Source organism: Balaenoptera physalus, assembly GCF_965194825.1.
Source record: "Balaenoptera physalus genome assembly, chromosome: 16".
In the NCBI taxonomy this organism is placed as follows: Eukaryota; Metazoa; Chordata; class Mammalia; order Artiodactyla; family Balaenopteridae; genus Balaenoptera; species Balaenoptera physalus.
The window spans coordinates 38,988,901-39,010,906 of record NC_138898.1 but is presented as its reverse complement, the minus strand read 5'-3'; the positions used below and the strand labels follow the sequence as shown (position 1 = coordinate 39,010,906).

Genomic DNA, 22,006 nt, shown 5'->3' with positions numbered 1-22,006 from the left:
ATGTTACATCATCCCTTTGTTATATTTTTTTCACGATGAAGTGAAACATTCTATATATAACATTTCTAGAAATCTGTAAATACAGATATATTCGATTTATGTATTGTGTGTCTCCCTCACTAGTATATAGTCTTCACGGAATAGAAGCTTTATATTTTAATTACTATTATCTCTCCATCACCCAGAACCTGACTCCTATGTGGCATTCAATAAATATTTGCTCAATAAATGATGACTGAAAGTTAAAAGATTGAGGAATGGAAGAAATCAAAGAAAACGCCTACGTTTCTGTCTTGAGCAACCTGTGTCTGAGATGGTAAGCCCAGGATGGTCAGAGAGTGAGCTAAGCTTTGAGCATGCAGAGTTAGAATTCACAAGGCAATGGTGTACATTATTCAGGGAAAGATCTGAGCCTGGTGGGTGGGGAGTTATGAGCTTTTTGGCAGTTGCAGTAAGCCCTAGCCTGGGTGAGGACAAGGAGGAAAGCCTTCCAAGTGAGGAGTCACCACCATCAAATGGGGTCCTTCCTTTCTTCCCCCTCTTCTGCCTGCTGTTTATTCTTTGTGCTTCCTCTTTTGCTGCGGAACATCAGCCATCACGTGGCTTGTGGCTTCAATGTTCTGTTTGCTGTAGCCCCTCTCTTCCCTTCTAATCTGTTTACAATGGGTGATGGACTGGGAACTGGATAAGGCAGCTTGTTAGAACCATGTGTGTAAAATAGGCTCCCAGTAAGTCCTGAGCTGCCTCAGGACTTATCCACTTGGCCTTTGCAGCTTGGCTTGGTGACATTTATTTTAGCTGGAGTTTATGGTTTGTTGTATTATTATTAGCCTTATTCTGGTTAGATGCTGGGTTGTCTTACCACATACATACATCATATACAGAATAGGATAAGATGCACACCAAGAGCTTATTGCTTATACTGAGTTGATGCAAACTCATTTGTGAGGACAGACTTCCTAATCAGAGGCTTCAATGTTGCCTCTGAGAGCACCCACCCCTACAAAGAACTAGCAGCATGTGGCATTGTCCCATTCAGCTACAAGGATGAATTCAGTAGCCCATAGGTCAGTTTTACAGCTTGTGTTCCTCTTGGCTAACGCTTCGAGTTGCTGGGGAGAGAGCAACGCCTTGTGCAGTGTCCTTCACGACCAACTGCCAAGACTGACCCCGTTGGAGGAAATGACAGAAGTCCTGCCCTCTAGTCCTGGGTTCCTTGTAAACTGTACAGCCTCTCTGATCCTCAGGAGGGTCACCACATATACACACATCTCAGTATGCATGCGTAGCCCTGGGGCACCTTGGCATACCCCATGTAACCATGCATGTGCCCAATCTCAAAAGATAGTGGAATAGAACAGGATTCCTTGAATTGAAGTTCATGTTTGGAGTCTGGATACTCTGAAATTATATGAAAATCTACAGGGTGTGTGTGTCCAGATGCATTTTTCCATTGTAGGGAGAGATCCATAGAGCTCATTAACTTTTCAAAGGAGCCTGTGAGGCAATGGTGGTTGGTCAGAAAGAGGAAAGGTACAGCGGAAAGAGTGCAGGATTGGAAGCGGGGAGATGTGCTGTCGCCCATTGTTTTCCCTCCTCTGCATCATTATTTATACAAAGGAGTTAGATAAACCTGGACAGGTCACCTACCTAGTTCATGCCTCAGTCGCTTCATCTGTGAAATGGGGATAAGAAGAGTGCACCCTTCATGGGGCTGTGTGAAGCAGAAATGAGATCAGATTTGTAAAGTATTTAGACAAGTGTCTCAACACAGGCTCGCCACGAATAAATCAAACATCTATGGGTTTCAGCTCATCCATAAGCCAAGGTTTACATGTCGGGGGTTCTTTACTGTTCCGTTCAATTTTAAGTCTCAGAAAAATCAGGAAGGGGAGGTGGGTAAGATGTCACTTCAAGGGAAAGTCCAGGTGGCCGGGACCACGGTGCCGAGCTCACCTCTTAGTCGCCAGGGCGATCAGAAGCCGAGGACGTCCGGGAACCAACGCGCCTCGGCCTGAGGGGGCCGGTTCTGGTTCTCTGCAGCCTGGCGCGGGTCCCAGCCACGACCTCGGGCTCCCAGAGCCCGGCTTGGGCGCCCGGAGGTGAACGGTGTCCCCTTGGGCAGAGCAGGCGAGCAGGCGCGCGGGGCAGCAGGGAAGGGGGTGTATGTGTCCATGGACCGCGGATCCGCCTAGGGCGAGCGAGCGGCCCGGTGAGCGCAGGGGGCGGGGTGGGAGCCGGCGACACCCGCCGATTGTGAGTTTTGGCCACGCCAGCAAGGCCCCGCTGCCAGGGCAACCGCCCAGGTGCTCAGCTGCTGGGGCGGGGCGAGGCCCGTCTCCGCCCACCGCCCGCCGCCCACCGCCCCTCCGGCCAGGTGGCCTGGTCTCGCCCTGTTGGCCCGGCCGGGCTAGGATGCTGGAGGAGGGCTCAGCACTCCCAGAACGGATGGCAGGGGCGCTGCGCCCATTGCTGGGGTTTCCGAGTCCTCCCTTCCTTCATCCTCTTCTCCTACCTCCTGCCCTCATTCAAAAAATAACTTGATCAGAAAGGTAAAGCTCATATAGTATTAATTAATTAAGTAAACAGTAAGGTTAAATGAAAATACAATAAAATGCAAAGTAAATCTACTTGTCAGAGACAACTGCAGTAGATTCTTGTAAACTTTCTCATAGATCCCAGAAATTTTCTTTGCCTACTCTAGGATGTACATATACTTAAAAAGATTTATACACAAGTGGGATCAAATATATCATGGAGATAGTTTTATTTCAGGGCCTACAAAGGTGCCCTAACATCCCTACCCCCGAACACATACACACTTTTTTGGAGGCAAATTCTGAAAGCTTTTATCTGTTTATGTGAGTATAAAATATGTATGCCTTTTAGAATAATATGTAATAGCTTCTAATTAAAAGCAGTAGTTCCTTACCCCATCTGTCCTATATTTTACACTTTATTTAAAAATATGATTAAGGACTATTCCATGAACACAAAAGAGTAAACTATATAACACTTGGAAAGTATGAAGAAACAAAGCGTACCATGGCTAAGGAAAAAGAAGTCTGCCTCTACAGCCTGGGTTTTCTTCCCTATACTGCATCTTTCCTTTCCTGCCCTCAGAGATAACCACTATTGTGAATTTTGTACTTATCATCCCCCTGCCTTTTAAAAATGTGTTGCTTTATATGAAATCTTCCCCAAATAATATGTATTTAGTATTGCATGTTTTCAGAGCTTATAAAAATGGTATAGAACTGTGTGTTATTGTTTTGATGACTTTTTTTATTTCAACATCTTATTTTCGAAATGTGTATTTGTTGATATACTTAATTATAGCTCCTTTATCTTAACAGCTGTAAACTATTCCATAGTACCACCATTCTATTTCCCTTTTAAATCAATTCTACTATTGATGGGCATTTAGGCTGTCTCCAGTATTTGTTATTAAAAACTATGCTGTTGGGACTTCCTTGGTGGCGCAGTGATTAATAATCTGCCTGCCCAATGCAAGGCTCATGGATTTGATCCCTGGTCCAGGAAGATCCCACATGCCGCAGAGCAACTAAGCTCGCAAGCCACAACTACTGAGCCCCCGTGCCACAAGTACTGAAGCCCGTGTGCCTAGGGTCTGTGCTCCACAACAAGAGAAGCCACTGCAATGAGAAGTACACACACTGCTACAAAGAGTAGCCCCCACTCGCCACAACGCGCAGCAACAAAGACCCAACACAGCCAAAAATAAATAAAATAAAAAAACAATGCTGTTATTATCATGTTTGTACATGTCTTTAGATTCACAAGTTCAAGAGCTTCTCTAAGGTATAAACCTAGGAGTGAAATTTCTGGGTCATAGGTTATTTATGATGTCAAGGTAAAGTCAACTTGTTTTCCAAGTATGTATAGCAATTTAGACTCCCGTTAGCAGTATGTGTCTTAGCCAAAACTTGGTTTTGTCACACTTTAAAATTTTGCCAGTCTATTTCCTGGTTTTATTTTGTATGCTCTGATTACTAATTGTTAGTCTAAAAGCTTGACTGCATGTAGATATTTGAATGTAACATTATCGGGAAGCTACACTGTTCACCCTCAAGGACTCACCACACAACTCAGATTATTTTAATAGATTCAGGGCACCATTTCTTGAATTACTGCTTCTCAGTGTAGGGAAAGCCTCACATTTGGGTTTAGCTTGTTGACCTAGTGAGGTTTGGCAAAGAAGAGGAAGTCACTCGGGTTACTTAGGTCTCAGTTTGTAAAACTAGAATAAAATAAACTACCTTTACAAGCCATAAAGGAACTAGGCTTAACAATGAATGATCTGGGGAATTCCCTGGCAGTTCAGTAGTTAGGACTCTTTCACTGCCAAGGGCGCGGGTTCAATCCCTGGTCAGGGAACTAAGATCCCGCAACCTGTGAGGCGTGGCCAAACATTAAAAAAAAGAAACAAAAGAATGATCTCATCTTGGCTCTGGTGGACAAATGTGATTGATTCTTGGGGAATGCTTCTATAGATGAATACTTCAAACTCTGTATTAGAGGTCATCAATGGATTTTTACAGTGATAGTCTTCCTCATTCTGGAGACAAAGTTGATGTTGATGGTAGTATTGTTTAACTCTGGAGAAGGTTCCTAAAGTTATTTGAGGATCTGGTAGATTTGGGAAGAAACACACCTAGAAGACCAAGGGAATAGATTGATTATGTATAAACTATGCTTGAATTTATCAGAACTATTGGTACAAATACTTTGAGTAGAAGTTGGTAAACATTTGTTAGTTGATTGAGACCTTGGAGATAAACAAAGCAGTCTGACTCACACTCCTAACATGGTTTTAGGGAAAATTTTCCCCGAAAAGGTAATGTCTGAGTTATAAAAACTCTCTTTGATTTTATGAGTAGGTAGCTGAAAAGTAGTTGGCAATAGAAAATTATGTTTGATTTTAACTTTTTTGTAGCCTTGGGAGGCTAGTTACACTGAACAACAACATAAATACCATCTTCCTCTAATGAGAGGGCAGGCGTAACAAGGGTAAAATTTTAGAAATCCCACAGATTAGTAAATAGACACAACCTTTCCCCTCTTTCACGAGAGGTCTTAAAAACACAGAAAAGTTCTTAACTTGAACTTTATTTTTTGCCCTTAGCCATTTGGCAGTAGAGTTGTCAGAACTTGGGCAACATAAAGAAAATAATGGGAGGAAAGGGCATTAATAGTCCTACTGCTTAAAATAAAGCTAATGGAGACATGAGAGAAAAGTTTATGGAGCTTTTACTGTCGGGGAGGAAGAGATTTTCCTCCACCCTTCTGGGTTCTTCTGGCTGGCCTAAGAATTAAATTGACTGAGACTAATTATCAGGAGAAAATCAAACAAAATTTAATAACATTTATACAGGAGAGAGACCCAGGAGAACTTAATAACTTGTCAACAAGGCAGGAGCCCTCACCTTAAATGCCATCTTCAGCCGAAGACAAAAGAGATGTTGGGAGTAGTGGCTTGGGACTTCACAGGGGAGGAAGGCAGTTCACATGGAGATGAAAAAGCAAATATTTGGTAAACAAATGTTTACCGAAACATTGGGCCATGCAAAGACAGTGGGCACATAGTGGACTCTGATCTCTAGGCCTTGTGGAGTTTCCCTCGCTACACCCAGCCCATATTCCCTGGTGATAGCTCTATTCCAAGAAGAGGCCCTTCACTGAAATTCTTCAGGTAGCGAAGGGGGAGGTCAAAAGAAAGATGTCCTGACTCTTTTGGGCCTTGATTGTTTTCAGCTCAAAATAATGTGCATGACAGAAAGCCATTTTGGGGTGGCAAATTTTGCTCCCCCATGCCCCATAGAGTTAACAGAGGCTGATAACTAATAGACATTCTTGAGCTTGTCTTACAGAACGACAGATAAGGAAACAACTTGTTAAAAACCCTTTGCTTAATTAAGCTCTCTGTGGTTACTTTCTTTCTTTTTTTCTCTTTAATTGCATACTTTCCCAGCTTCACACCACCCAGTTGCTTTACTGGAACTTGGATCTTGCCCAGTGCGAGCCGGGGCAAGTCAGGATCACCAGCCCTAAAACTGGCCCTGGGCGGGTGTCTGATGATGGCTTATTGACATCAGACGGTAGGAAATCTCCACCTTCTGACCATGCTAAGTGCCTTCATTTTGAATATACAGAAGCAGGTAACCCAGACCGATTACCTCACCTTTTTCTCTACTTCCAAGCACCTTTCCCTATGCCTAAGACCACCCTACTTATCCCATAAATATCCCAAACCCCTGGGCTTTGAGGAGACCGATCTGAGACTAGCTCTCCTGTCTCCTCGTTTGGCTGCCTTGTGAATAAACTCCTTCTTGGTCACAAACCTCCATGTCTCAGCCTTTGGCTTGCTGTGCATGAAGCAAACAGACCTGGTTTGGTAACACACCTACATTCTTAACACAAACTAGGAGACAGACTGATGCATGAGCTAAATACTCTACCAATAATCTAACTTGTGCTTCCATCTATATCTCATATTAAATAAAATTTTATCTTTAAATTACAACTATGCAAAAGGATTATATATTTAGCACTTCTTACACAGTTTCAGGCTTTCTGCAAAATGCTTGATAAATAAAAATGATTCTAGGGCTTCCCTGGTGGCGCAGTGGTTCAGAATCTGCCTGCCAATGCAGGGGACACGGGTTCGAGCCCTGGTCTGGGAAGATCCCACATGCTGCGGAGCAACTGGGCCCGTGAGCCACAAGGACTGAGCCTGCGTGTCTGGAGCCTGTGCTCCACAGCAAGAGAGGCCACGATAGTGAAAGGTCCGCGCACCGTGATGAAGAGTGGCCCCTGCTTGCCACAACTAGAGAAAGCCCTTGCACAGAAACAAAGACCCAACACAGCCATAAATAAATAAATTAATTAATTAATTAAAAAAAAAAGTGATTCTACTGAATTATGTCACATATCTTTATTAAAACTGTCATTAAAATCCAATAATATAAAAAAAAAAATCCAATAATATTGCATTAGCTACCAGAGTGCTTAAATTCTTATTTACTGGCCCGAAAAGCAGGCCATAGAGTAGTTGTTCCATAGCAGCAACTATATTAATTAAATTAAATGTGAAAATAATTGAAATATGAATTAGTAACCTGTATGGCATGCTAGAGGGTGATGGTACATTTAATTGGAAATAAAATTCATTGAATCATTGTGGATCTTTTCATAATGAAAAGACCACCCCCGACCCAGATGGAGGATGGTGACTTCATGCTGACCACAAGCACGTAGATCCCAGACTGGTTGGAACCAGAAGGTTGATGATTAAGATTCCTGAACATCACCCTGTTACCTCACCACCAACCAATCAGAAGAAAGTCCATGAACTGCCACACTTACCCCAAATGTTGCCTTTAAAAACCTTTCCCTGGGGCTTCCCTGGTGGTGCAGTGATTTAGAATCTGCCTGCCAATGCAGGGGACACAGGTTCGAGCCCTGGTCTGGGAAGATCCCACATGCCACAGAGCGACTAGGCCCGTGAGCCACAATTGCTGAGCCTGTGCTCCACAACGAGAGAGGCCGCGATAGTGAGAGGCCTGAGCACTGCGATGAAGAGTGGCCCGCACTTGCCGCAACTAGAGAAAGCCCTCACACAGAAACGAAGACCCAACACAGCCATAAATAAATAAATAAATAAAATTAAAAAAAAAAAAAAAAAAAAAAACCTTTCCCTGAAAGCCACTGGGGAGTTTGGATCTTTTGATCATGAACTGCCCATTCTCCTTTCTTGGTACCCTGCAAATAAACACTGTACTTTCCTTCACCACAATCTTGTGTCAGTAGATTGGCCCTGCTGTGAGGCAGACAAATGGACTCAACTTTGGCCTGGTAATGCTTCCATTAAGAACTTAGACTGACTCATTTATATTGTAGAAGTTGGAAAACAATCCCTGAATTGAAGGAATGTTGAGCAAGTCTTCCTTTAGAATACAAGCAGTTTATGGATAAATGTGTTTAAATATATCAGAGTCTGCACTTTTCTCTGGCTTAAAGTCTAAGATCATGTAAGGAAATGATAGTGAATCTGAAATAAACACCTCATAAATTCTCTTGATCCAGGGTGAAAAAAGAACAAAGGGTATTACTTATCCCTCAGTTCTATAAGGGTTAAGTGGTAACCTACTGCAGTTGCCCACCAACAGTGCACTCTGGGAGGAATTCAGGATGAAAAACAGGACGAGTCACTCTGCTTTGGATAAGCAGTCCTCTTAGGTAGTTCAATGTATATCTCAGGAAGAATTACGATGAACCCAGATTCTTGCATCTTCTCATACATAGAAGAGCACTAAAATCATTAACTCAAGATATCTGTTCTTTGTGATTAGCAGTAATCTTTCACCAAGATGTATGCTTGACTGCACGTATTCCCTAGTCACAAATCATATATAAACTGGCTTTTCCCCTGCCTCTTCTGAGCAGTTTCTTCAGGACTAACTGAGTGGCTGTCTCTCAGGCTATAGTCCTCAGTAAGACCCTGAGTAAAACTTAAACTCACAACTCTTATGCTGTGCATTTTACTTTGACACCAGCATATTTTCATTATTTGTAGGCTACTGTTATATTATTTAGATCCTATTGTTGGAAGGAAAGAAAACTTTCCTCTACCTTTCTAATTTCTTCTACCTGATCTAAGAATTAAATTGACATGATATAGATTAACAGGAGAATATCAAATTTAATTTAATACACACAGGAATCGTGCATACATGAGAGGGTCAGAGACCCCACATATATCAGAGGGTCAGAAACAGAAGCATAAAATGGTCTATATGCCATCCCGAGGTAAGGAATGGGATAGGGGCCTAGAGCTTCTAAGGACAGAAGGCTCTTTCACAGGATGATAAGAAGAAGAGCAGATGTTTGGTAATTAGACGTTTGCCCTGCCATACAGATGGGGCCACTTAGGTAAAATGTGTCTGGAATAACTCTTTCCTAGGAAAAATCTCGTGCTTAAATTCTTCTAGGTAGTTAAAAAGAGGTAGTAGTTTCTCTTAAACCCTCAGGATCTTGATTCCTTTTAGCTCAAAATAATCCTCATGCAAAAGTGACACATTTTAGGGGAGGTTCATTCTGAACCCCTACACCACGAATTTGGTTATTTTTAAATTCACTGTATCAGTCTAATTTTTATAATATATTCAATTTCTTGCATAAGTGTATTTTTATCATTTGTCTTATATTTCTGGTAATTTTTGCTTTATGTATTTAGCTGCCATACTGTTTGTGCGTATAAATTTATGACATATCTGATTCCTAACTTTTGCCTTTTATTGTTAAATAATGTCTCTCCTTTTCTTAGGTAGTGTCCATAACCTTTCTTTCCTCCTGGTCCAATAATCATTTCTTTTTGTTTGCTATACTTCAATCTCTTATTTTTAAACTTTCATTATCAATTTATTTAGTTTATTCTGCTATGACCTCTTTTTTCTTTATTTTTCTGGTTTGCTCAAATTCCTCCTTGCTAACTTGGGAAATCTGATGAACTTTTATATCCCATTAATAATCACCTTCCATTTTCAGGCACTAATACTCTATTTTTTTATTTTATAAAAATAACTTTTCTCCACCTATCTCCAGATGCTCTGTTCTCCCAATGTTTCCCCCAATCTAAAAATAACACTTTCACTTCCCTATTCTACTTTTCCACCCCTAGATGACATCTTGGGCATGATCTTATATCCCTCCAACCTTCTTGGAGGGATCTTACATCCCTCCAAGCCCAATGGCAACTCTTGTGTTTGGCCAAGATAATTTAGAATTTCTAATTCCAGGCAATTATTATACTATACTGGAAGTATGAATCTTCTTTGTCAGTGCATATAACATAATCCTAAGAAATCAATCTTTTTTTCATGGAAAGGCTAGCTTCATGTTGTGGTTATGAGTTTGGGCACTGGAGTCAGATTATCTGGGCTTGTGTCTCAGCTCCCCTGGCTCTGCTAACCATGTGTGATATTGTGATTTAAAGTAAGAAATATCTTTGGTCTTCATCTCCATTTCTGGCACAGAGCTCCTGAAACTCTTGGAATTCCTAAGAGATGAGAGCAACAAAGACGTCTTTTGTTATATTTATGAGGTGACTTTTGGACCCCGCCTAAGGATGGGGGCTGGTTTCCAGGAGAACCAACCTTGTGATTAGCAGGTTGGAACTTCTAGTCCCAACCCCCTACCTCCAGGGAGGGAAGAGAGGCTGGAGGGTGAATCAATCACCAATGGCCAATTAGTTAATCAATTAAGACTATGTAATAAAACCCCCAAAAGATGGGATTTAGAGAGCTTCCAAGTTGAACCAGAAAATTTCCATGTGCCATTGTGCAGGGCCCCAGACTCCACAAAAACAAAAACTCCTTTGTCAGGACCCTGGGACTTAACCCTATGTATTTCTTCATCTGGCTATTGATAAATATCTTTTAATATCATTTGTAATAAACCAGTAATCTAGTGAGAAGACAGGTTTCCTGAGTCTTTTGAGCCATTCTAACAAATTAATCAAACCCAAGGAAGGGATTATGGGAACCTCCAATGTATAGCAGTTTGGTTAGAAGGCCAGGTGACAAACTGGACTTGCTATTGGCATCTGAAGTGGAGGGCAATCTTGTGGGAATGAGCCCTCTACCCTGATGCTAACTTGAGTAGATAGTGTCAGAATTGAGTTGAATTGTAGGACACCCAGCTGGATTCTGAGAATTGCTTGGTGGTGTGGGAAAATCAACGCCCCACCACACACACACACAATGGGGTCAGAACCTTTACTGTGTAAGCTTGGTCAAGTTTAATTTCTTTTTTGTGCCTCAGTGAAAAGAATAATAACATTGTGGTGGTTTAAAGTGTCCACACATTCTTTGACCCTCCCTTCAAAAAAGTGGAACTTACTTCCCTTCCCCTTTCACAGATCCAGGATTTGGTCTTACTTCTAACGACTAGAATAAAGTGACTGTGACAGTGTGTGACATCTCAGATAAGGTCATAAAAGACATTGTGGTTTCTGAATCTCTCCTCTTCAGAATGTTCACTCTAGAGCAAGCCAGCTGCTATGTTACAAGGACACTCGGGCAGCCCCGGGGCGAGGCCCATGTGACAAAGACCTGAGGCCTCCGGCCAACAGCCTTGTGAGTAAGTCATCTAGAAAGTGAATCCTTCAGCTCCAGTTAAAACTTCAGATGCCTGAAGCCCTGGCAGCAGATATCAGGCTTTTTCCTCTGTCAAGATCATCCCCCAGCCTAGGTGACCAATGGCCAGGCTTAATGGAGACTTTGCCATAACATGCTTGATGTGTTCCTATCCCACCCCCAACAATGCCACAGGAGGTATAAACAAGAGATAGTGGAGAGAGAAATATACTAAAGGTGGCAGAGTTTGGGCAAATCAGAGTTTGGTGCCTGAACATTTCCTACATCCAAGCAGGTCAGACAGGGTGGACAGAGGCCTGAACATAAAACTTTTGAAGTTTGCATGTATGCCGAACCATATGAATGATACCTGCTTCTCATCTGGACATTTCTAAAGGCAAGAGGATCCTTGATGGATCTGAGCCAACAAGACATGGTGGGATAAAAAGGTAAGCAAAATCGCCCACCCTTTCTTCATTCCCTAAGCTCTCAGAGGACAGCAAGTAAGACCCCACAAGTTTCTCTGTTTCCAAAGGAGAGATCTCTGAGGTTAGCTGAGGGACATTTGTGAGCCAGCCTGGTGGTAGAGCAATGGAACAGTGGGACACACCTCCTAAAGTGAGTGTGCATAAATTGTGGGCTCTGAAGAGAAACACAACTGAGATATGGCTAAAAGGTGGGGGTGTGTCTAGAAAAATATGTCCACCAGTTATGTTGAAACCATCACATCAATAATTATTAAAAAGTCAAATTCTCCCGACCTGCCCAGCAGCTGATGATCCCAATGGAAGACAGCTTTTTCCACCAGGGAACCATCAGTCACCATCACCTATCCAAGCAGCTTTTCTTTCCTCCCTTTCCTCTCTTCTTCCCACCAGCAGACCCCAGTGATGGACAATGTGCTAATACTGATAATACTTGGATTTCTGACTACTTGTGACTGCTATCATAACAGGATTAGGTAGAAAATCCCAGATTAGACTAGATTATTGAATAAGAAAATATTTAATTTATCCATCACCAAGCAAGAATGAGGGCTTTGCCAAGAATATGATTGGTTATGGAAAGGGTTACCATGTGTAGTGGTTTGGTTTACACCTTGTGTTCAGGCTTCATTGTTAGGAGATGCTGCAACCATATTCTGGCCACAAGCTTTTGTCCTGAGCAAGCTTCAGGACAAAAGCCAACCAGCTAAGACTAGCTGAGCAAATTCCAAGAACTTGGAGCTTTAATAAACTTGAACTAACTTGGACCTGCCCTACTTCTGACTTCAAACTAAGTGAGAAAATAATTTCCTGTATTTTTAAGCCATTTTGAAATGACAAAAACATGCTGACACAGCATCCTGACAGCATCCTTTTGATACTCAAATTTCATCAATATTTGACACATTTATCAAATAAATCTTGATGTCTATCCTTCTATGCAATGTAAATATAGTCTGAATATCCATCCAGAAATTATAGCTGGTCTGCAACATATAATTATTGTATGACCTATATTTATTAATAGTTATTCTTTCTCAACTTTCTTCTACAGTTCCATATATAGGCAGAGTAAATCTACACTGTTATGTTGATTAGACAAAACATCAGGAAGTTACTGTTCATTGTACCTTTATTTCAATTGTGGAAAAGCCCAAACCTTTCTCTCCTATTTAACATTCCCTAGATAAGCAGTTGAAGTAAACTAGTACGATTCTAAAGTGATTTGTGCACTAGATAGACCAGAGTATAGGTATGTACCTCCAAAAAATATAGGCATAATTGTTCTAGAAATTAGATCTTCATTAAAAAAAAAAGTTAAATGGTTAACTTCAAGCTGATTAGATATTTTTATTAATTGCATCCTTAGCCAATGCTTTTTTCACAGCTGCAACAATTAAAATATAATACATATTCAAATCAGTAATTGAATTAGTTACACCCTCAGCTCAGTGAAGACTTTTGAATAAATAGAATTCAAGTACCATATTTTCATGCTTCATAACACTTGCTGTATCTTAGTTTAATGATTGCCATGTCTTGTACTATAAGAAGATTTTATTTCGAGTTCATTTTACACTATTCACAGGCTCATATACATGGGTTACAGGCTGTATCTAGATATGACCATGGACTGGGAGTTTGTTAACTACACTTGAGATGAGAAATTCTCCAGAGACACAGTCTGATTGGTTTTGCATACTTTCATATTTTCTACCTGTCCAGCTTTGCCAGGAAGATCCATGATGTTGTTTTCCTTTCATATGACCAAGCAGTAAAATGATTACTGCATTGAGAATTTTGTTTTCCTGTGCTAAGTTCTTAAAATAACTCATGTTCAAAACGGTGAAGGAAGACTTTTTATAAAACAGTTTGGAAGGAAAACTTACTGCTTTTTATCTTGCTATTCTCAATATTTTAATGATTTTAGAGTGCCCTTGAGACAGTTTAGGAAGATCATTTAGTAAATAAAGCACAAATAATACATTCATATTGTGTTAAACTGTGAATATTTTTTTCTCGAATTCCCTTTGAAATTGTCCTTGTGCATCTATGATACAGAAAGAATCCAATAGAGTAATATAATGGGGCCATATGAATTTGTGTTCTAGTTTCTGTCAATTGCATCTTTGTTTGAATCACATTTAGAAGAGATCCAGCCATGACGCAAAACCAAGACAGCAGACAAGGGTGATGATAGACAATAATAAGATTTAGACCTTGGTCTTCATTTTGCCCTGGGCAATTAGAAGAATGAATATGGATAATGCAGGTGGATATTGAATCCAAGTTCATTTAACTTTCATTGGCATCACAGCAATTCATTCTTCATTCATTTTTTTCCAGGGACTTTTGAATAATTGAACAATTTTAAACATAATTTTCTACTCAAAAGGATTTTTGATTGACTCATTTAACAAATCATTATTAAGCACATACTTGTTATATGCCAGGCACTGTTCTAGATGCTGTGATTGCTCCTGCTAATAGTTCACAGCTGCCCCTTCTCCTGAGACTGCCCTGAGCCAGTGGACCCCATATACCAGGAGATTCCTGGGAGGTTATAATCCACCACTCACCCATCAAATTGGCGTAGACGTGAACAACTCTGTGGTGCTCTTCACACTCCAGAGCTGCTCCTGTGATCAGGCTGAGACTAGATTTCAGCTGCATTCTCATGCTTCACATCCTTCCCTGGCAGTCTTCTCCTTTCCTCAGTCTCTTACAAGTGTCCTCTGAGAGCACACCCTCAATAAATTACTTGAATAAGAATCCCTGGCTAATGCTCTGTTTCTAGGAAACCTGAAATAAGACATAAGGCATCAGTCAAATTGCTAAGTACTCCTAGGTCAATGATACCATAGAAAGAGAAGTATTATTATTATTGTTATTATTATTTATATATTCAGTTAACTGACTTCATTTATCATATAACTAATGTGTCATGAGTATATCATCAATCCCATAGGTACATTGAGAAAAGCAAGCAATACAATCTCTTCCATGATAGAATGATATCAGAGAAAGAAATCGTCTTTACAGTTTTCTGAAAATAGATTTTATTTGTCAAAGGCAAGAATTGTTAGCAAAAATCTTGAAATGCTTGCTGTATGGTAAATTGTTAGTAACTTGGACTGAGGGAGAAAACTAACCTGAATTAATAGGAAGGAAAGATAAGTATTATTAAATGTCTCCAGTTTGAAGGCTTTTTACCACAATATTCACTTCATCTTTGAAAAGCATCATGTTAGTAGTTTTACACGCTAATACAGTAATTTACACATTGATTTTTATAAAATTATTAGTGTGAAATTGGGGGAAAAGAAAATGACTATTAAATATACAGAAAAGTGTTAATTTGGGGAAGACATATGTAAATAAGTACCCTTTTAACTAACTTCAAAGGACTCTCAGTATAAGTTTTTTAAACTGCGTTTTGTTTAATTTGTTTCTTTAACTATTGTTTGCTAAAAGGACATTGCATGGTTTCCTTTGTTGTGCAAAAGCTTTTAAGTTTCATTAGGTCCCATTTGTTTATTTGTGTTCTTATTTCCATTTCTCTGGGAGCTGGGTCAAAAAGAATCTTGCTGTGATGTATGTCATAGAGTGTTCTGCCTATGTTTTCCTCTAAGAGTTTGATAGTGTCTGCCCTTACACTTAGGTCTTTAATCCATTTTGAGTTTATTTTTGTGCATGGTGTCAGGGAGTGTTCTAATTTCATACTTTTACATGTACCTGTCCAATTTTCCCAGCACCACTTATTGAAGAGGCTGTCTTTTCTCCACTGTATATGCTTGCCTCCTTTATCAAAGATAAGGTGACCATATGTGTGTCGGTTTATCTCTGGGCTTTCTATCCTGTTCCATTGATCTATATTTCTGTTTTTGTGCCAGTACCAAACTGTCTTGATTACTGAAGACCAAAAGACAACCATCAGAATGGGAGAAAATATTTGCAAATGAAGCAATTGACAAAGGATTAATCTCCAAGATTTACAAGCAGCTCATGCAGCTCAATAACAAAAAAACGAACAACCCAATCCAAAAATGGGCAGAAGACCTAAATAGACATTTCTGCAAAGAAGATATACAGATGGCCTACAGACACATGAAAGAATGCTCAACATCATTAACCATTAGAGAAATGCAAATCAAAACTACAATGAGATATCATCTCACACCGGTCAGAATGGCCATCATCAAAAAATCTAGAAACAATAAATGCTGGAGAGGGTGTGGAGGAAAGGGAACACTCTTGCACTGTTGGTGGGAATGTAAATTGATACAGCCACTATGGAGAACAGTATGGAGGTTCCTTAAAAAACTACAAATAGAAGTATCATACGACCCAGCAATCCCACTACTGGGCATATACCCTGAGAAAACCATAGGTCAAAAAGAGTCATGTACCAAAATGTTCATTGCAGCTCTATTTACAATAGCCAGGACATGGAAGCAACCTAAATGTCCATCGACAGATGAATGGATAAAGAAGATGTGGCACATACATACAATGGAATATTACTCAGCCATAAAAAGAAATGAAATGGAGGTATTTGTAATGAGGTGGATGGAGTTAGAGTCTGTCATACAGAGTGAAGTAAGTCAGAAAGAGAAAAACAAATACAGTATGCTAACACATATATACGGAATCTAAGGGAAAAAAAAAAAGGCCATGAAGAACCTAGCGGCAAGACGGGAATAAAGACACAGACCTACTAGAGAATGGACTTGAGGATATGGGGAGGGGGTGGGGTGAGATGTGACAGGGTAAGAGAGTGTCATGGACATATATACACTACCAAATGTAAAATAGATAACTAGTGGGAAGCAGCCGCATAGCACAGGGAGATCAGCTCAGTGCTTTGTGACCACCTAGAGGGGTGGGATAGGGAGGGTGGGAGGGAGGGAGATGCAAGAGGGAAGAGAAATGGGAACATATTGTATATGTATAACTGATTCACTTTGTTATAAAGCAGAAGCTAACACACCATTGTAAGGCAATTATACTTCAATAAAGATGTTTAAAAAAAATGAATAAATAAAAAAATAAAAGGACATTGCAAGCGGAGAGAATATAAGTGATGTGTTGAATTTGATCTGTAGCTGTATTTATGTATAAAAATGTCAGACCTCAGCACCTTCATTCTGAATCATGCTTTATATTATTCATAAGTGACTGATTCTGTAATACATTGTTCATAAAATTAAATGGTATGTTTGGACATGGGAGAAATTCAGAATTATCTAATGTAGAGCTAGAAGAGTGAGATGCTAGAGAAATCTAGTCCATTTTCTACATTATTCAGTTGAAGAAATTGCAAGTTAGAAAGATAAAGTGAGTTATCGAAAGTCATGGAGGTAATTGGTGTTCATATCTAAAACCAGAAGGCAGAACAGGGTGTAGTAAACATATTCATTATAAGGTATTACTGTTGTAATTGTTGCTATTATTGGAAAAAAAGAATGAAAAATACAATGGAAATGAAATGAAGAATTAATAATTATCAGTATAATTCTTTCAAACGTTTCACTTATCCACATAATTCAGGGAAAAGTCAACACTGTAGTTTCCTCCTAAATTAAATGGATATTTAATATAAGTTTTTCATTGCATAGAAATTAAAACAAAACTCTATTTATATTAACTAGTTGCTTCCTCTTATTTAAAACATTTAATTCACTCAGTTAAGTAGTATCTTTGGACCTGCCTCTGTTCCCTGTAAACTATGCTGCTTCAAGTCACTTCTTATTGGAGAGCTGGCAGCTTTGGGGGACAGAATTTGGCAGTGTTGTATGGAATATTATTGGGTTGAGTTTTATTGAATAGAGTAGCACTTCTCAAACTGTCAGAGTACATAAGAATCATCTGGAGACCTTGTGAAAAAGGCAGATTTTATAATGCAAGGCTACAAAATGAAATTAACAATTCAATCTACAATAGCATCAGAAAGAATAATACATTTGGGAAAATTTTAACAAAAGAAGTGCAAGGTTTGTAACTGAAAAGTACAAAACATTGTCAACAGAAATTAAAAACCTAAATAAATGATAAGAAAGCCCATGTTCAGGGATTGGAAGATTTAACATCATTAAGATGGCAGAGCTCCCCAAACTGATTTACAGATTCAAAACAATCCTTATCAAAATCCCAGCCATGTTTTTCCCAGAAATTGACAACTCATCCGTAAATGCGTATGGAAATGCAAGGGACACGGATTAGCCAAAATAATACTGAAAAAGAACAGAGTTGGAGAACTGTTTCAAAACTTACTACAAAGCTACAGTAAACAGAAGAGTATGGTACTGGCATAAGGATAGACAAATAGATCAATAGAATAAAACTGAAAGTCCAGAAATAAACCAATACATCTATGGTCAAATGATTTTTTAACAAGGTTGCCAAGACAATTCAAGGGGGGACAGAATAGTCTTTTCAATAAATGATACTGGGACAGCTGGGTATCTATATACAAAAGAATGTCTTCTACCTCACATCTTACACATAAAGTTAATTCAAAATGGATGAAAGACCTAAATATAAGAGGTAAAACTACAAAACTTTTAGCAAAAGTTTTAGCTGTCACAGAAGCCCAGGAAACAGCCTATGAGTATCAGCCCTCTGAAATGCGCAGCTTAGAACAGGGGAAGGAGAGAAACGGAGTTGTGGGAAAATAGACCCAAGACTGGCATGATACCTTAAGGCAAGTGTAAATTTGTAATTTATCATCATATGTGCCAAGGAATAACAAAAATAAAAAAACCAGGAAAGGCTGGTTGAAAAGCTATTATCCTTTTTGCTTCCCAACTTTGCCTGACCATTAGAATCACCAAGAAGTTTTCTAAAATCCTCTGCCAGGCTGCACCTCGGACTAATTACATCAGAATCTCTAAGGGTGAGACCGAAGCATCAGTGATTTTTTAAACTACCGAGGAGATTTCAACATAGAGCCAAGGTTAAGAACTACTACTTTAGAAAAAGGGATTGGACAGGTAATGTTTTATGTAGCTTACTATTAGGAATTATGATAATAGAGAGCTTCGCTCTTCTTCTTTTTTAAAAAAATATTTATTTATTTTATTATTTTAATTTTGGCGGTGTTGGGTCTTTTTTTTTAATTTTTGAATTTTATTTTATTTATTTTTTGTATACAGCAGGTTATTAGTCATCCATTTTATACATATTAGTGTATACATGTCAATCCCAAACTCCCAATTCCTCACACCACCATCCCCCCCCCCACCACTTTCCCCCCTTGGTGTCTACAGGTTTGTTCTCTACATCTGTGTCTCTATTTCTGCCCTCCAAACTGGTTCATCTGTAGCATTTTTCTAGGTTCCATATATATGCATTAATATACAATATTTGTTTTTCTCTTTCTGACTTACTTCACTCTGTATGAGAATCTCTAGATACATCCATGTCTCTACGAATGACCAAATTTCGTTCCTTTTTATGGCTGAGTAATATTCCATTCTATATATGTACCACAACTTCTTTATCCATTCGTCTGTCGATGGGCATTTAGGTTGCTTCCATGACCTGGCTATTGTAAAAAGTGCTGCAATGAACATTGGGGTGCATGTGCCTTTTTGAATTATGGTTTTCTCTGGGTATATGCCTAGTAGTGGGATTGCTGGGTCATATGGTAATTCTATTTTTAGCTTTTAAAGCAACCTCCATATTGTTCTCCATACTGGCTGTATCAATATATATTACAACCAACAGTGCAAGAGGGTTCCCTTTTCTCTACACCCTCTCCAGCATTTGTTTTTTGTGGATTTTCTGATGATGCCCATTCTAACTGGTGTGAGGTGATACCTCATTGTAGTTTTGAGTTGCATTTCTCTAATAATTAGTGATGTTGAGTAGCTTTTCATGTGCTTCTTGGTCATCTGTATGTCTTCTTTGGAGAAGTGTCTATTTAGGTCTTCTGCCCATTTTTGGATTGGGTTGTTTGTTTTTTTAATATTGAGCTGCATGAGCTGTTTATATATTTTGGAGATTAATCCTTTGTCCATTGATTCATTTGCAAATATTTTCTCCCATTCTGAGGGTTGTCTTTTCATCTTGTTTGTAGTTTCCTTTGCTTTGCAAAAGCCTTGAAGTTGCATTAGGTCCCATTTGTTTATTTTTGTTTTTATTTCCATTACTCTAGGAGGTGGATCAAAAAAGATCTTGCTGTGATTTATGTCAAAGAGTATTCTTCCTATGTTTTCCTCTAAGAATTTTATAGTCTTACATTTAGGTCTCTAGTCCATTTTGAGTTTATTTTTGTGTATGGTGTTAGGGAGTGTTCTAATTTCATTCTTTTTTGCATGTAACTGTCCAGTTTTCCCAGCACCACTTATTGAAGAGATTGTCTTTTCTCCATTGTATATCCTTGTGTCCTTTGTCATAGATTAGTTGACCATAGGTGCATGGGTTTATCTCTGGGCTTTCTATCCTGTTCCATTGAACAATATTTCTGTTTTTGTGCCAGTACCATACTGTCTTTATTAATGTAGCTTTGTAGTATAGTCTGAAGACAGGGAGTCTGATTCCTCCAGCTCCGTTTTTTTCCCTCAAGACTGCTTTGTGTATTCAGGGTCTTCTGTGTCTCCATACAAATTTTAAGATTTTTTTTTGTTCTAGTTCTATAAAAAATGCCATTGGTAATTTGATAGGGATTGCATTGAATCTGTAGATTGCTTTGGGTAGTACAGTCATTTTCACAATATTGATTCTTCCAATCCAATATGTTTGCATCATTTTAAATTTCTTTCATCAGTGTCTTATAGTTTTCTGAATACAGGTCTTTTGTCTCCTGAGGTAGGTTTATTCCTAGGTATTTTATTCTTTTTGTTGCAATGGTAAATGGGAGTGTTTCCTTAATTTCTCTTTCAAATTTTTCATCGTTACTGTATAGGAATGCCAGAGATTTCTGTGCATTAATTTTGTATCCTGCAATTTTACCAAATTCATTGATTAGCTCTAGTAGTTTTCTAGTGGCATCTTTAGGATTCTCTATGTATAGTATCATGTCATCTGCAAACAGTGACAGTTTTCCTTCTTCTTTTCCAATTTGTATTCCTTTTATTTCTTTTTCTTCTCTGACTGTCATGGCTAGGACTTCTAAAACTACATTGAATAAGAGTGGTGAGAGTGGACATCCTTGTCTTGTTCCTGATCTTAGAGGAAATAATTTCAGTTTTTCACCATTGAAAATGATGTTTACTGTGGGTTTGTTGTATAAGGCCTTTATTATGTTGAGGTAGGTTCCCTCTATGCCCACTTTCTGGATAGTTTTTATCATAAATGGGTGTTGAATTTTGTCAAAAGCTTTTCCTGCATCTATTGAGATGATCATAGGGTTTTTATCCTTCTATTTGTTAATATGGTGCATCACATTGATTGATTTGCATATATTGAAGAATCCTTGCATCCCTGGGATAAATCCCACTTGATCATGGTGTATGATCCTTTGAATGTGGATCTGTTTGCTATTATTTTGTTGAGGATTTTTGCATCTATATTCATCAGTGGTATTGGTCTGTAATTTTCTCTTTTTGTAGTACCTTTGTCTGCTTTTGGTTTCAGGGTGATGGCGGCCTCAGAGAATGAGTTTGGGAGTGTTCTTTCCTCTTCAGTTTTTTGGAAGAGTTTGAGAAGGATGGGTGTTAGCTCCTCTCTAAATGTTTGGTAGAATTCCCCTGTGAAGCCATCTGGTCCTTGATTTTTGTTTGTTGGAAGATTTTTCATCACAGTTTCAATTTCATTACTTGTGATTGGTCTGTTCATATTTTCTATTTCTTCCTGGTTCAGTCTTGGAAGGTTATACCTTTGTAAGAATTTGTCCATTTCTTCCAGGTTGTCCATTTTATTGGCATAGAGTTGCTTGTAGTAGTCTCTTAGGATGCTTTGTATTTCTGCGGTGTCTGTTGTAACTTCTCCTTTTTCATTTCTAATTTTATTGATTTGAGTCCTCTCCCCCTTTTCATGATGAGTCTGACTAATGGTTTATCAATTTTGTTTAACTTCTCAAAGAACCAGCTTTTAGTTTTATTGATCTTTGCTATTTTTTCCTTCATTTCTTTTTCATTTATTTCTGCTCTGATCTTTATGATTTCTTTCCTTCTGCTAACTTTGGGATTTTTTGTTCTTCTTTCTCTAATTGCTTTAGGTGTAAGGTTAGGTTGTTTGATATGTTTTTTTTTTTTCTTATGGTAGGCTTGTATAGTTATAAACTTCCCTCTTAGAACTGCTCTTGCTGCATCCCATAGGTTTTGGGTCATTGTGTTTTCATTGTCATTTATTGCTAGGTATTTTTTGATTTCCTCTTTGATTCCTTCAGTGATATCTTGATTATTAGTAGTGTGTACTTTA

The 22,006-nt window shown here is 39.0% G+C and overlaps 2 long non-coding RNA genes across 2 annotated transcripts in view; one reads left to right on the top strand and one right to left on the bottom strand.

Annotated features, from left to right (window-relative positions):
- The window catches only part of LOC309644518, a 147,253-nt gene that overhangs the window by 36,164 nt on the left and 89,083 nt on the right, over positions 1 to 22,006 (bottom strand). The window lies entirely within an intron of this gene.
- LOC309644510 overlaps positions 14,539 to 22,006 on the top strand; it is a 100,838-nt gene continuing 93,370 nt past the window's right edge. Inside the window, exons 1-2 of the long non-coding RNA XR_014254467.1 lie at positions 14,539 to 15,126; positions 16,708 to 18,798. This is a non-coding gene — a long non-coding RNA (uncharacterized lncRNA). The remainder of the gene's footprint in view (positions 15,127 to 16,707; positions 18,799 to 22,006) is intronic.